The sequence below is a fragment of the Ochlerotatus camptorhynchus genome, unplaced genomic scaffold, assembly GCF_037179485.1.
Source record: "Ochlerotatus camptorhynchus isolate MF236.1 unplaced genomic scaffold, CSIRO-AGI_Acam_v1.1 ptg000211l, whole genome shotgun sequence".
Lineage (NCBI taxonomy): Eukaryota > Metazoa > Arthropoda > Insecta > Diptera > Culicidae > Ochlerotatus > Ochlerotatus camptorhynchus.
The window spans coordinates 5,081,843-5,094,169 of NW_027040701.1; positions in this window are offsets into that span (position 1 = coordinate 5,081,843).

The following is a 12,327-nucleotide window of genomic DNA, read 5'->3' on the forward strand; positions in this document are numbered from 1 at the left end:
CAATCCTTTAAATAGGATGTAAACAAACAAAAAGTAAGATACTCACCCGAATGATCGGATTTACTCCTATAAATGGCTGAATTATCTATCATTGAATAACAATTATCTACGATAATTACAGGAAAAAAATGAAATAAAATATTGACTTCAGACAAAACGTGACTACACCCAAGTAACATTGCAAGTTTAATGACGATTATAAAGCATTCTACAAGTCTTAATCATGGTCTCAACAAAGATATTCTCACAAAATTATTTCACGTAGTCTTTCTACAGGATACACTTTTACTACCTATGGACATGCGTTAGGTTCGAAACTTCTAAACAAACTGGGAAATCTAACCAAAACCAAAAATTCAAAACGTTTCAAAATCATCTGAAAGCTAATAAATGAAAAGAAAATAATAAGGGGTTGTATGCAAGACACGACCGTAGATTTGAAGTAGGATTCTGTAGGTGTCTTGAGCAAAGTTGTAGAACTTATCATCACAAGAACGTTTGCTCAAGACACTAACTTTCTATCTATTTTTTAAAGTAAGTTAAATCGTATTTTTCAAATATGTTTTCTAGATTTTTTTTTTTGTTTGTTACACAAAGTTTTTATGTTTCACAAAGTTATGCAGAAAGCAAAATAACACTAATTTGTACAACAAAGTATGCATCTATCTTTGCTTATTTCAGAAATGTATTGCTTTTTTGACCAAAAATGACCTATTTTCGAGCACAAACTACTTGAATGGCGGCAGACGGCGGCAGATCGGCAACGCCTGATTCATATGCAGTACGCATAGCCAACTTTGATCGTTTTCATCCTGTAAACATTTAATTGTTTTCCAGCTTATTCAAATTGACATTCTAAACATAAGCTGCTTTTCTAAAAACAGATCAAAAATAACTTCCAAAACTAACGGTAAGTACTGTCAAATTGCTGTGGGTGTGTATTAGAGTGATGCAAAATTTGAAAATTTCGCTCCACAATACTTAAACGATTCCAAATCGAATCCTAACTAACCTTTCAAAATTTGAACCCATTTGGTGAGAAACTGAGATGGCACAAATCATTTGAAGCTTGTATGGGAATTACTATGGTAAAACCAAGATTTTTGTTCATGTCCATCTAATAATTCACCATATCAGTCTGCCTCAAAAACTTTCAACTGTACTGGTAGGAAATTTTCCCAGCTACAACTAGCTTAAGACCACTTTTTTGATTAAATCCAAGAAACGAAAGTTATCAATGGTTCAATGCGCTGATGTCTTATGATCATGCTCAATCAACTGCTCAGCAGGCAACATTGGTGTTTCAGGGGCGTTGAATAGGACACAAAAATCATGGCTACTATGTCACACTGCAAAATACAGTGTTGCCTAAAGAGCAGCTGCTTGATCATGTCATAAGTTTACCAATCTCTTAAATAATTAATAACTTTTTCTTGTCTCGTTTTACATAGAAACAATCTTCAGCAGATGTAGCTGAGAAAATTTTCTATAAGAATGGCTATCGAACTGTTTCGCAGTTTAATATGGAAAAATACTAGAAGGCAATGAACAAAAAGTTGAGATTTCCCTTAGTAATTTACATGTAAACTTCAAATGGCTTGTTCGAAGTCTATTTTTAACCAAATGAGTCGTAACTTTGGAAGGCTAATCAGGACCCGATTTGAAACCATTTAAGCACTGTGGAGCGAATAAGTCAAATTTTGCATCAGTCTAGTGTGTATTCCCCCACTGGCAGTGTTATAATGGAGGAACTCTCTCTTCTTCTTCTTCTTCCTCGCATTTCTAGCTTATTGTGTATGGCATATTAGCTTATTGCGTGCTCTCAACTTAGTGTTCTATAGATTCACTTCCACAGATATTAATTGAGAGCTTTCGATGCCTGTACCATTTTTGCATTAGTATAATTGTGTGGCAAGTACAATCATACTCTATGCCCAGGGGAGTCGAGAAATTTTCCAATCCGAAAAATTCTTAGACCGGACCGGGAATCGAACCCAGCCACCTCCAGCATGGTCTTGCTTTGTAGCTGTGCCTTTACCGACTGAGCTAAGGGACTCTCTCTACACTGTGTATCATTTATGGTCATTGTAGATAGCTTTAGTCCGGGAGTTAGAAGGTGATAACTCTATTGCAGATCCAGCAACCCATTTCAGAATGTCTGGAGAGTCACGCCCATTCCGAGGTTACTTTCACTTACAATAAGCCCCGCATGTATGTATTATCTCTACGATTGGATATTAGTATTAAATACACACTTCCTGGTTCGAACATTTTCTTTTCGTATTTAGTTTAATTTTGATGTTTAATTTATAAATCATAATAGACTCGGTCTCACCGCTGGTCTGCCACCATTGATTGCTTCTTTTGAAATTCCTTGTACTTTTTCTCTAACGCTTCGCACTTCATTCCGCACTTCACCGGCAATTTCCTTCCGTAGATCGTCCTTGGTCGGTTCTGACATGATTCCGCCTTTTCCGGGTTTTTCTTGTTTTCCGACGGTGATAAATCCGCACTAATTTCCGTACCTGGTTCAATGTTTACTCTTCCTCGCTGGTTAGTGTGGTCGATCTCATGTCCACCATCTATTACTGCATTGCCATGGTCGCTGGTCCACCGAGCACTCGGGAGAATCATTGAATCAATGTAGAAATTAGTATGAGATGGTGTTATAGGCAAAGTGCTAAAAGAGAATGAATGGAATACGAAAGGGATTAGTTTCAAGAAATGATTTTTTCATCAGATTCCCCAACTAACCATACTGAAGTAAATTAAATAAATACAAGCTATATTGCGACTAAATGGTTGCTTGGGTACTCTTATGGCTCTCAGAATGGTTCATCGGTTGCGAAGTGAAGTGTTCCTGAAAGTGATACGTTATATTTCTCAATGTTTTGATTTTATCCCAACGTTACCTCAATGTTATATCACAGACAAACATACACAACACATTGAACATTTATCATTGTAAACCCTACCGCTATCTGTCGTATATACTGTGATGGGCTATACACTCAACAGATGGTTGTAATGTGTAAACGTCATGTGGCGGTACCATCAACTAAGAAACATTTAAACTGACCGTTAAAAGTGATTTCGATGAACATTCGTTATGTTCATAAAGCATGTTATGTCTGTTGGTCTGTGATCATACCTTCACTATCGCAACTCCGGGTAATCCGCGAAAGTACTGGCACTTTTGATCTAACTGTAATCACTCTCTCACACTCGAAATGTGCCACAACCAAATTGGCACAACGACGCCCTATACGCTCTCTGACCAAAGCGCAGGGGGTAAGTACTGTCAAATTGCTGGTATTGGTATTGATATTGAATATTGGAATATTTAACGACGATAGCCTTGTCTAGTTATACCTACAGAGCAAATAAGGTATCGTCATATGTTCATGAAGTGGAGGGAAGCAGAGGTATATGCTAAGTTGGACACTATTGTTCACGTGGCTTTGAAATGTAACGAAATTGAAGTATCAAGTGTTATAGACGTTATAGTGAAAATTAATGGATTCGTAAGCAATGTTTACAAATACTTCAAAAAGCTTTGGGAGAAGTATAACTGTACCTTAAGCAAACTTTTTAAACATAATGCCAAATATTTTTATACGCCATTCTACTTACCAGAACATATACTTAGTAAGCTTCGTAAATCTCATGCTAAAATTCGGAGATTGAAACCGTTTAACGATCAAAAATCGACCCCTGTCACCATTATGGAATTCAAAATGGCTGACTCAAATTCAAGATGCGGAATGCGCATATGAAACCTTTAAATATTCGTTTCTACGCAATCGGCTAGGGCTAGATGCCGTCAGTTGCAACCCAAGTTGGACATTGCATTTTTGATTCAATATTAATTCCAATTTATAACACCTCTCACCCCAAAAGGCCTGGGTTCAAGCCTAGTCGGCGCCACTGGGATTTTCTGAGGCATAACATCTCATCCCCGGTCCATGAGTTGATGGATCCAGGTGTGGTAGCTGCCTCCCTGGCGTCGGCTGGTATTCAGCACGGAAAACGAGATCGACGGAAAACAAATCAAAAAATTATAACACAATTAATATCATAGTTCAACATGGATATCTAAGGACCATCATAAAATTTGCAGGACATTTGGATCATGATACGCATGTATAATTAACTTTTAAAAGTGTTCGGAAATTTGATCTTAGTGTCCAAAATTCTGTGATATAAGGTACCACATCGGAGTTGAGAATTGATTCGATATTATTTATCGATAAAGTTGTATTTTCTACCTATATCCCATGGAATCGCTTCTTATTGAGGGGTTTAGAAGGAAAGCGGTGTAAGTGACTTTTTCTCTTTATCGACTTTTTCTTTTGATAGCCACAGCTTTATAAACAGATTTTTACGATATTTCTGCCACTTAGTTTTATGAAGGAGATTCTCATCTAGCATCCAGAATGGCACACGAATCAAGGAATGTGTTTGCAGCTGACTTATTAACGAAAGAGAAAGTCGATGAAGAGAATCGATCGTCACTTACACCCTTTTCTTTCTAACCCCCTCAATTGATACCCTTTTGTACCTTTTTGCGAAGAGTGATAGAGCCCTTAAATAGCGCGCTCCTTTGTCAAGTAATAACACCGATATCGACCATGCATCCATGTCCTACTATACTGACGTTATACGCATAAATGTCCCATGGTCTATGCAATCCTTATGCACCGTGGGATTATTATGCGTATAACGGCAGTATAGTTGTCATCGGATAGAACATTTGTAATCACGAAGAAGGCTAACTCATTTTACGCTTGCTTCAAAATCCTCTTGTAAAAATATGTAACCAACACAAAAATGTGTTCCTTTGATTACTGTGAAACTCTGTCATCTTAGTTTGAAGAAGTAAAGTCTAGCTAGACTTTGGTCTAGGTAGAACAGCGCTGCCCTAGTGCGGTCCGCGGGCTTCACATGGTCTCTGGATCGCAGCAATTAATACTTTTTGAAATTTTTTATTCCTCATTATGAATGAGGAATAAACAAAATTCAGCTTGAAACTTGTTGATCGAACATAGATACAGCCATTTAAAAAAGAAAATTTAAAAAGGTCGGCAGGCCTGGTCTAGATGATCTTACTACGTAACGGGTCACTAAGAGGTTATCTACTCGTGTTAAGGGTGTATTGAATCAGTTTTCGTAATTCATAATTCCCTCCGATGATGCTGAACTTTCAACATGTCTTCAGTATGGGAGATTATGATTTTTCCACAGATCATGAGACCATTTTGACTCAAGACTAGTTTTTGAAAAGGGAGTATGTGTTTAAAAAAATCTAACTCTTAAACCGTTTATTGTATGAACATTATGTCTGAGAAGAAGTTGTAGATAGTTGATTGTACTTCAAAGGAAAAAAAATATACACTGAAAAAATAATGACTAAAATAAAATTTAAATGATGGAATGAGGCGGGTGATGATGTTGGTCATCAAGGCCATTTTTGTTGGTTATAACCTAAATAAGCATATTTAATTATTGTAATATTCTTATTTAGTCTTATTTGTCAAATTTTAAAAATTCATGAACAAATTTTCTTCCAGGAACTTTTTTGTTTGAGATTGCTCCATCTTTAATTAGTCTTTATAAATTGTCTTATAAAGCATATGGTCATCGAAGAAAAAAAAATCAAAAATCGTACCATGGAATGAAGATTTATATTTTAATATATTTTTTTTTCACAAATCTAAAATTTTTTTTTCAGTGTATTTTTTTTCCTTTAAATTAAAATAAATTACCTACAACTTCTTGACTGACACAATTTTGATACAATAGACGGTTTTTGAGATAGATTTGTTTTTAAATTCCTATGTGAAAACACCCTATAAAATAAAGGGTTGTGTCCTAGACACGACCGCAGTATGACGTAGAACTACGCAAAATTGATGTATGTCATGCATTACTATTATACTTTGTCTTAATGTTTTCATGCCGTTATATATTTTGGAGTAGTACGCCAGTATAGTCCATGAAGACGCGATTCATGTTGTGGGATAAAACAATTGCCAAAAAATACGATAATTTTTTTCAGTAGCTAAATCATTAGTATTAAATTAGGTCTCTGAATCAGAGAAGAGAGTGAAGGTTGCATTTTATGATAACGTAACAGGCAGTTGTTTTCCTTACAGAAGACGGCACATCAATATTGAACAAAATGTTGGTTCATATGTCAACGAAGAAGGGGAGGAAGGGGTATAACGATCCTACGGGGTTTAAGCACCTCTTTGTTCTCCAATTTGGAGGACAACCCTAATATAAAATTATAATGCATCATCATAATGTAGTTTACAGCGTGTTCGTACAATGATGCAAAATAGAATACTGTGACTTGTCTGAAATCAAACGTTTGGTTTCCAATAAGTTGGTGCTTAGTACAACATTTATTGAAAATTAGGTGGATTCAATCATTGAATTTCAAAGTCAGAACAAAAGCTCGTATGAAGCATGAGGCAAATTGCGACCTCAAGCGAATAAAACTTATCATGTGACAGCTTAAATCACTTTAGAATTTAACAATTAGTTCAATTGTAGTCCTTCGGGGGACCCTGTGCCACATTCTGGCCATGTACCCTGTACATCTGGCCATGTTTCGATCCCCTCGGAAAAGTGGCCAGTTTCTAAATATGGTCTAAAAGCATTGAATCACATTAAAATTCAACCAGTTCAATGACAGTTATTAGGAATAGGAAAGTAGCCAGTATTAGACATGATTCAAAATTCATTATGCGGTGCTACAACTCACATGAGAATTCATCTACTTCCTCTATGTTGTGTTTAAGAAAATTGTGACTAGCAAAGTAAACAGAAAATTATGTTGCTGTGCGCGAAGAAAATTGTAAACAAACCGAAGCACACCTGACAGCCAATGCAGGAAATGCTACAAATATACATTAGGAATTTTGCCAAATATTTTCAATAAAATTAATGCAATCCTAGTCTGCTAGCATTAAGTTTACATCTTTTAGTTGCATTATACTGCACGATAACTTTCAAAGTGTTAGTAATTATTCCTCTTGTGGACGTTCTAAAAGGAGCCATGTTGATGGGAAAATTAGTTAAAAGCGCGCTATTTTTTATATTTAATAAAACCAAAACTATGCTAATCATTAAAACAAATCATTTTCTTCATAGTAATGAGCATTTATAAGAAGTTTCTTAGACTTTCTTGGACTACATTAGCGCTGGTAAAAATAGGTCCAAATATTTTTACAAATTAATTTGAATTTCTCCAGCGTCCCAACCAGTAGATGGTGAACAGTAAATATAGAGCTTCACTGAAAAAGTTGAAAACGTAAACCCGCTGGTGACAAATCGTCGTTTTACCCGTGTAAATTTGAACTGTTTTAGTAGTGTTTTGTGTTATAGAGTGCGAGTTCGTTTGGTGTACCTCTGTGAAGTGTAGAATTTCGTGTAGCTTTGTGGATAAGTTGAGAAATTGTAGATTAAAAGTGTCGTCCCGTGGAACAGTGGTGTCAATCTTCATTTTATTTACATTTTTGTTTTGTATCTGTCGCTGCACTACTGCTACCGTACTTAGCGTACCAAATCGTCAGTATCTCTTGTTGCATTACACTCTGCTACCGTACTTTTGTGTATTGAATAGTGTTTCTACGTCTGATTGCCTCGTTTCGCGCATCGGAAATTTGCTATAGTTTTTCGTTACGTGGTAGTCTTTGTTGCGTGTATAAAGTTAGCGTCGCATTTTTTGTGATCATGGCTTGCAAGAAGTGCCAAAAAACCATTTCGGACTCCGAACGTATTGTTTGTCGCGGTTTTTGTGGTGACACATTTCACGTGATTTGTGCCAAAGTTGATCTCGAACTTCTCGATCAACTTGGATTGTACGAGAAGAATGTCTTCTGGATGTGCGATCACTGTGCGGCGCTTTTTTCAAACGGCCACTTCCGTAATATCGTGAGCCGTGACGTCAATCAGACTTCTGTGGCTCCAAACGCGGTTGATTCGATGAAAGAGGACATCGAGAAATTGAATTCGGCTGTTATTGCTCTTGCAGAGAAGTGGAATCGAAGATCCCAGTCAGCTCAACTCCACGTTGGCCTAAAAATGACCGCTTTGATTCCGGTCGTGGCACCCCGAAACGTCGCCGTACTTCATCTAGCACTGACGACAAGCCCATACTGTGTGGTAAGAAAGCACCTATCGACTCGGTCAGAACCGTGGACCTGGTGTGGGTGTACTTATCGGCGTTTCATCCCACTACTACGAACGATGAAATTTCATCTCTTATCTCTAAGTGTTTGTGTTTGGAAACAGACGAGAAACCTCGGGTTGCCAAGTTGGTTCCCAGAGGAAAAGATCCGTCAACGTTAAACTACGTTTCCTTCAAAGTCGGCGTCAACCAAAACAAACGGGATGTTGCCCTTTCCTGCGATTCGTGGCCGGAGGGCATTCAGTTCCGTGAGTTCGATGATTCCCGGTCAAAGAAGGTGACCAAAATCACCCGTATTGGTCCAGCACAGTGACACCAGTTCCAGGATACTTCCTTTTCAATTACTAACGTGCTGTTGGGCGGATCTGGGACGCAACAACACAGCGCTTCGGAAGCCTCTGATCCCTCCGAACCAGTCGAGTTGTTTGTAGATCTAATCATCAGAAGTCGTCCTGGCCCTGGTTTTGGAATCGGTGACGAGGTCTTCCAGCCTGTACTTACAGGCAAGTATCGATACGTTCCAAAACCTTCTTTTTCTGAGCCACCTTCCGCTTCCAGCAGCGAATACTTAACGCAACCTTCCGATCCAACCTCGCCTTCTGAAAACGACGTAGTAAGCTCGATGTCTTCTGAACTCTGGATGAACCAATCTGCTTTGCAACCGGGACGCATCGTGGAAAGCTTTATGGAAGCCCCCGGTTCCTCTAACTCAGTCGTGCTAATTCCTGTCAGCGTTCATCATAGTCGTCCTGGCCCTGACTTTAGATGTGGATTGGGGGTCTTCTAACTTGCTAGAACAGGCGAGTACATAATTAATAGCGCAAATACGATGTCTGATGCCGATCCAAATTTCAGCACCTTGAATGCCGCCGAATCAACTCTCGTACCTCGGAGCCCGGAACGCGCCGTAGAAAGCCTCGTGGAAGCCCCTGATCCCTCCGTCCCAGTCCAGCCATTTGCTGCCGCCGCTCACCATAGTCGTTCCGGACCTGTAGTCGGATGCAAGGTTGCAAAGACTCATTTCAGCTAAAATAATGTTTTTCGGAATAATAAAACCAAAAGATGGTATGATGGCATGTTTTACTTGTAACTTACAAGAAGAGGTTACAAAGTATGCGTTGGAAACATAAAACCTGTAAATTTTGCTTTCTATGAGTCACAATCAGCGATTTGCTGATCGCTGAGTGAGTGAGTGAGTGAGTGAGTGAGTGAGTTTGTGAAAAATCGCTGATTGTGACTCTCATGAAGTGAAATAAACAGGTTTAATATGTCAAACACATTCTTTGCAACGTCTTCTTGTATCCTACCAATTCAAAATTTGATCATGGCATCTAATTATTTCATAATTCAGAAAAACATTGTTTTAGCTGAAATGAGTCTTTGCAACCTTGGTCGGATGTGGAGAGGGGGTCTTCCAACCCAGTCACTATGGCGAGTATCCGCATGGTATTGTTAATGTTCATTCGCTGCCTGATGCTTCCGTGATTTCTAGGGAGAACAGACGTTCGATTGTAAGCCGCAAGCAGGACATCGTGATTTTCTTCCAAAACGCCGGCGGAATGAATTCTGATGTTGACGACTACCGGCTTGCTGTATCGGATCGTTGCTATGATGTGATTGTCTTATGCGATACGTGGCTCGATTCGCGAACGCTTTCCAGCCAGGTGTTCGGATCCGATTATGAGATTTTTCGTTGCGATCGGAAACAACAGCCGAAAATCTACTGGTGGTGGCGTTCTTGTGGCTGTCCGTTCCGGATTGGAGGCGAGAGCAATCGAAAATGAATCGTGGAACAGTGTGGAACAGGTTTGGACAGCCATTAAACTGGGCGATCGCACATTATTTTTGTGCGCATTGTACATGCCACCAGATCGAGTTCGTGATCTTGAACTCATCGAGACTCACTGTCAATCAGTCTTCACAGTAATGGAAAGAGCGACTCCAATTGATGAGCTATTCATTTTTGGGGACTTTAACCTAGCAGGCGTTTCGTGGAGACCATCCCATAGCGGCTTCCTCTATCCAGATCCAGAACGTTCTGTATTTCATGCAGGAGCTATCGGCCTTCTCGATAACTATAGCGTAGCAACGCTTTCTCAAATTAACTACGTAGTCAACGAGAACAACCGTAGTTTGGACCTCTGCTTCGTGAGCACTCAGGACAATGCTCCGTTCATTTCCACAGCACCTTGTCCATTAGTTAAGCTTGTTCCGCACCACCCTCCTCTGATTGTCACTGTTGAGGACAATCTCGTTCGTGATTTCGATAGTCTTCCTGCTGCGGTTGCTTATGACTTTCAAAAGGCCGACCATCGAAGCATTGTAGATGTGTTGTCAAACATGGACTGGGAGAACATTCTCGATCATGACGACGTTGAGGCCGCTGCGCAAACTTTTTCTCATGTCTTGGCATATGTCATTGACAGACACGTCCCGAAAAGAATTCAACGCAAAGACTCTCACCCTCCCTGGCAGACGATTGAGCTCAAATCGTCCTTCAACCCTGGACCCGATGGAGTTCCGTCCGTGTTTTTGAAGAAACATATTGCTTGCTTGTTAACTCCACTTCACCGTCTATTCTGGATGTCTCTCTCCAGTTGTATGTTTCCATCCTTCTGGAAATGTGCACACATGTTTCCTGTCCACAAAAAGGGAAGCAAACGAGCCGTGGATAACTATCGTGGAATTACATCGCTGAGTGCTGTTTCGAAACTATTCGAGCTTGTTATTATGGAACCGTTGCTCTCTCACAGCAAGCAGTATCTGAGTGCTGATCAACACAGGTTTACTGGCGGTCGCTCTAGAACCACCAATCTGCTGTGCCTCACATCCTACAATACCGATAGTATGACTGAATGGGTACAGACGGACGTTATATATACCGATCTATCCGCGGCATTCGATAAGTTGAATCATGACATTGCGATTGCTAAACTTGACAGGCTTGGGGTGAGCGGTAATCTCTTGAGTTGGTTCCGTTCGTATCTTACTGGTCGCCAACTTATGGTTGCTATAGGAGATTGCAAATCAGCTAGCTTCTTTGCCACATCAGGTATACCGCAGGGAAGCCATCTGGGACCGTTGGTTTTTCTACTCTACTTCAACGACGTGAACCTGGTTATCGAAGGACCTCGATTAGCATATGCAGACGACCTCAAAATATTTTTACGAATTTGCTCGATCGCTGACTGCCACAATCTTCAACATCAGCTTAATGTCTTCGCCAGTTGGTGTACTTTAAATCGAATGGTAGTGAACCCAGCAAAGTGCTCTGTCATAACGTTCTCACGAAAAAAGCAACCGATTGTATTCAGCTATGACCTGCTTGGAACGACACTCGAACGCGTGAATCAGGTGAAATACCTGGGTGTGGTGTTGGATTCACAGCTAACATTCAGGCAACACATTTCTTATGTCATCAATAAGTCGTCTACGACTTTAGGATTTATCTTCAGGATAGCTAAGAATTTCACCGATGTCTACTACTTAAAATCTCTTTACTGCTCCCTCGTACGATCGACGCTTGAGTATTGTTCTGCGGTTTGGAATCCGAATTACAACAATGGTGCCGAGAGAATCGAATCTGTTCACCGTCGCTTTCTTCGTTTTGCGCTTCGTAGACTGCCCTGGAGAGATCCGCTTCGGCTGCCCAGCTACGAGAGCTCTCCGGATTAGAAGGGACACCAACAGAGCTTTGATTATCGCCGACACTCTACAGGGACGAATAGATTGTGAGGCTATCCTAAGGCACCTAAACGTGCAACCTCGACCACTCCGTAACAACCTCATGCTGAGACTACCACTGCGTCGCACGAAATATGGGCATATGGTGCGATTTGCGGACTACAGCGTGTGTTCAACAGAGTCGCATCTGTATTCGACTTTCACCTCACACGTGATGCGCTTCGTCGGAGATTCTCATCTGTTTTCGCCGGTCGCAGTGACTGACAGAGAAAATTAGTGTTATGTTTTTTTACATTCTGACCATGTTGCTTTGTTTTTCTTTCTGTGATTATTTGACATGTAATTTTACTATTATTATTATTATGATTAGTATTATTAACATCATTTGGGCTACAGCCAGCCTGTTGATGTATGGCAACAATAAACAATAAACAATAAACAGACAC